The following is a 5,186-nucleotide window of genomic DNA, read 5'->3' on the forward strand; positions in this document are numbered from 1 at the left end:
AAGTTCCATTAATAAAATAAAAGGCTCTAAGCGTTGATTTTTTTTTAATGAATTTTCTTAGTTACTTAATAGTTAATACTTTGAAATTATATTAAATAAATTATAACTCTATTATAAATTTACAATTACTAGAATATTTCATTACAAGTCTTTTGTTTTAATATTTTATAATTCTTTACTTAGTTTTATAATTTTCGTTTTAACATAGTAACATTTAAGTTTATTAAATAAGTCAAAAATCTTGCCGTTGCAAACTTTAAAAACATAGTAATTTTCAAAAAACTAGGTGTTTTTAAAAAAAAATACACTTAAGGCCCACGAACCTGTCCCGTCTCATCCCGTCCCATCTCGTCCCGTTAATTTCGTCTCGTCCCGTTGGACGGTCATATACCAAACTGAGACTCAAGAATAAAGTCTATAGAAGATTAAATATTCAAAAAGATAAATTTAAATTATATGAAAGGAAACATATTCAATACATTGTAGTTTGCTACTCATAATCGCTAGAAAACTTTATGTCTTGCTAATAAAGATACTTGAAATGACTTAGCTTAAGTAGAAGTAGCATAATAAGTTTTAGTAATTAATATTTTGGGTTTAATTACTTGTTGGCTTGTAATAGTTTTCATAATTTCAAGGCTCAAAGAAAATTTAATGCATTAGTATTATTTTTAAACTTACTAAATAAATATATTTTCTACATTACTTGTTGGCTTGTAATAGTTTTTATAATTCCAAGGCTCAAAGAAAATTTAATGCATTGTTATTTTTAAACTTACTAAATAAATATATTTTCTACATGTAAAATTTATTCGATACGATTCGGTATTTTTTCGGTTTATTTTTACAAAATAAAAAACCTACCCTAATTATTGGTGCGGTATAGATTTATATAAAACCTACGATTTCTTAAAAAGAAACCTAAAAATCGGTTCGATGCGGTACGGTTCGATCGATTTAGTCGATTTTCGAATATCCATTGACACACCTATTCTCCTGACTTGTCTAAGGCTTTTTGAGCCTTTTATTTTCCTTTAGTCTCCACATTAACTCATACGGGGAGTTAACGTTCTCTCAAGCAGGGACTTGAGCTTCCATTTTGTTTTCTTGCTATTCTCCTTTAAAAACATACCCATTTCATAGATCTGTGCATTACAGCCTCTTTTCTGGTGTGTATGTACTTCGAACCCATTTCAATTTTCATTAATCTTTTCTATTTTTTGCTGGTGATTTTTCTAGTTCTTGGATTTTTGTTTTCTGGGTATACTTTAAGATTCTTGAAGTTAATAACCCAAATATAGAAAATTAATACTTTCAAGTCAAAAGTTGTAATTTTGCTAGTTCTTGATCTTTTTTGTTCTGGTTGTAGTTTATCGTATTTGAATTTATTGGAACAAAAATAGAAACTTCTATTTTCAAGTCAACAGATTTGATTTTTTTTTCTGAATAGAATCTATTTTCAACTTCTATTTTCTATTTGATTTTTTTCTCTTCTACTGCGCTGCTGCCCAAAATTTGGGGATTTTCACTGTTTCAGTCCGTCACTAACCGGCAGTTGGCCACCACCGTTTGGTGTCCACTTTTCCATTTCACCTCACCTTGAAGCTGCACCACTGCTTTGTAATTTGACTGTAAATCTCTCTTATTCTCTTGCTTCTTTTTATTTTATTTTTATGTTGGGTTTCTCCGAAAATAAATTTATTGGTGGTAGAGTTAATATAGTTGAATTTTCAGCTGAGAAGGGCACTTGTTCTGTCTTGCTTCACGTCATCATTTTCTTCAATATTTTTTCTTCTCCTTTCTTGGTACATTCTATATTGTTGGGGCTATACTAGTGGTAGCGGTCATAGCTCCTTTCTGGTTTTTGGGTCATGGTATTTTTTGTGTTTTCAGGAATTCTCGGAGTATTGGAGGCAAGTTGGGCGCACGAGCACTGGCAAAAGAGAGCAACCTGGGCGAGTGTCAGCAAAGGGCAGTAGGAAGTGGTGCGTGAGCGCACAACTGCATCGAGTACAACAAATCAGCCAAAGGTTTTGTTATCAGGAATTGGTACCTCCTGTTTTACTGTTTCCCTTTTGGTGTTAGCTAAATTACTGTTACTTTACTTCGCAATAGTTAAACCTTTCAACTAGGATACTAGTTACCACTTGTTTCCTTCTTGTTTGATTTGCGTACGTTGTGCACTACCGAGTCTTCTCTAAATAGTTGTAGGTGTAGTGTCTGCAGTCTTGGATGATAGAATAAGGGCATGTCCTCAGGTGGGGCAGAGTGGGGGGCTGGGGTTAGGGGGTGGGTCGGGTAGCAGGGGAGGTAGAGGGGGCAAGGGAGCCTATAGGTTGAGAATCGGATCATGGAACATAGGTTCACTAACTAGTAAATCCATAGAGTTGGCGAAAATCCTGCAGAAGAGGAAGATTAATGTAGCGTGTGTCCAGGAGACTAGGTGGGTCGGATCGAGGGCGAAAAACGTGGATAGGTATAAGTTGTGGTACTCTGGTATCCTGAGGGGTAAGAATGGAGTGGGTATCCTGGTAGATAGTCATCTTAGAGAGTCCGTGGTAGAGGTCAGGCGGGTGAATGATAGACTAATGACTATTAAGTTGGTGGTAGGTGAGGGTACTTTAAATGTCGTTAGCGCATACGCACCGCAAGCAGGCTTAGATGAGGATATTAAGAGGTGCTTTTGGGAGGGTTGGATGAGATTGTTCGTAGTATACCACCTTCTGAGAGGTTATTCATAGGAGGAGATTTCAATGGTCATATTGGGTCATCTGCAGGTGGGTACACTGAGGTGCATGGCGGCTTTGGTTACGGAGAGCGGAACGGAGGGGGCATTGCGCTGTTGGACTTTACCAAGGCTTTCGATCTAGTCATTGCGAACTCGAGTTTTACGAAGCGGGATGAACATTTGGTTACTTACCAAAGTTCGGGGGCGAAGACTCAGATTGACTATCTCCTCCTCAGGAGATGCGACAGAAGGTTGTGCGAGGACTGCAAGGTTATCCCCGGTGAGACCCTCTCAACACAGCATAGGCTTTTGGTGATGGACATTTGTATTAGGATAAGGAGGAAGAAGAGGTCAGTACAAGGACGCTCTAGGATTAGGTGGGGCGCCTTAACTAAGGATAAAGCTAAGGAGTTGGAAGGAAGGTTATCGGCAATGGGAGCTTGGAGAAGTGGTGGGGACGCAAACACAATGTGGTCGACGACGGCGGACTGTATAAGAAAGGCGGCGAGAGAGGTGTTAGGGATATCTACGGGCCGCAATGGTGGTCATAAAGGAGATTGGTGGTGGAATGCAGATGTCCAAGGTAAAGTGGAAGCGAAGAAGGCGGCATACCTGCGGTTAGTAGGGAGCACTAACGAGGAGGAGAAGAGAGAGAACAGTCAGAGGTATAAGGTAGCTAGGAAGGAGGCAAAGATGGCAGTGACGGAGGCTAAGACGACAACTTTTGCTCGTCTGTATGAGGAACTAAGGAACAAAGGCGGGGAGAAGAAGTTATTCCGACTCGCTAAGGCGAGAGAGAGGATAACTCGAGATCTAGACCAGGTGAGGTGCATAAAAGATGACGACGGCAAAGTTTTGATGGGAGATGACCAGATTAAGAGAAGGTGGCAGACCTACTTTCATAAACTTCTAAGTGAAGAAGGAGATCAAGATATTAGACCTGGGGAATCGAGGAATGCCGACAGTCACCCTGAATTAAGTAATTGTAGGGACATTGAGATCGATAAAGTCAAGGAGGCAATGCGTAAGATGAGAGGGGGCAGAGCTACCGGGCCAGACGAAATCCCGGTTGAACTGTGGAGGTGTGTGGGTAGAGCAGGCTTGGAATGACTTACTGCATTGTTTAGTGTTATATTCAAGACTAATAGGATGCCTGAAGAGTGGAGGTGGAGTACAATGGTCCCGTTGTATAAGAACAAAGGTGATGTCCAGAGCTGTAACAACTATAGGGGCATCAAATTACTAAGTCATACCATGAAAGTTTGGGAGAGAGTGGTAGAAATGAGAGTGCGAAGGACGGTGTCTATTTCAGACAACCAGTTCGGGTTCATGCCGGGACGATCTACCACAGAAGCTATCCACCTTATTAGGAGGATGGTGGAACAGTACAGGGATAGGAAGAAGGATCTTCACATGGTGTTTATTGATTTGGAGAAAGCGTACGATAAGGTTCCTAGGGAGGTCTTATGGAGCTGCTTAGAGGATAAAGGGGTCCCGATTGACTATATTAGGGTGATTAAAGACATGTATGATGGAGCTAAGACTCGGGTTAGGACAGTAGGAGGCGACTCTGAACATTTTCCAGTTATTACGGGGTTGCATCAAGGGTCTGCGCTCAGCCCATTCCTATTTGCCCTGGTGATGGATGCACTGACTCATCATATTCAAGGGGAGGTGCTATGGTGCATGCTATTTGCTGATGACATTATTCTAATTGACGAGACACGAGGCGGCGTCAACGAGAGGCTAGAGATTTGGAGACATGCTCTTGAGTCTAAAGGTTTCAAGTTGAGCATGACGAAGATGGAATACCTCGAGTGCAAATTTGGAGTTGAGCCGACGGAAGTGGGAGTTGAGGTGAGGCTTGACTCTCAAGTCATTCCCAAAAGGGTAGTTTCAAGTACCTTGGATCGGTTATTCAGGGGATCGGGAGATTGACGAGGATGTCACACACCGTATAGGGGTGGGGTGGATGAAGTGGAGGTTAGCGTCGGGAGTCTTGTGTGATAAGAAAGTACCACCGTTACTAAAAGGTAAGTTTTATAGAGCAGTGGTTAGGCCTGCCATGTTATATGGAACTGAATGTTGGCCGGTAAAGAACTCACACATCCAGAAGATGAAAGTAGCGGAGATGAGGATGTTGAGGTGGATGTGCGGGCATACAAGAATGGATAAGATTAGGAATGAAGATATTCGAGAGAAGGTGGGCGTGGCCCCCATAAAGGACAAGATGCGGGAAGCAAGACTCAGATGGTTCGGGCACATTCAGAGGAGGAGCACTGATGCACCGGTGAGGAGGTGTGAGCGACTGGCTGTAGTGGACACGCAGAGAGGTAGAGGACGACCTAAGAAGTATTGGGGAGAGGTGATCAGACAGGACATGGCGCGACTTCGGATTACTGAGGACATGGCCCTTAACAGGGAATTATGGAGGTCGAGTATTAAGGTTGTAGGTTAG

The sequence above is a fragment of the Nicotiana sylvestris genome, chromosome 11 (assembly GCF_000393655.2).
Source record: "Nicotiana sylvestris chromosome 11, ASM39365v2, whole genome shotgun sequence".
Lineage (NCBI taxonomy): Eukaryota > Viridiplantae > Streptophyta > Magnoliopsida > Solanales > Solanaceae > Nicotiana > Nicotiana sylvestris.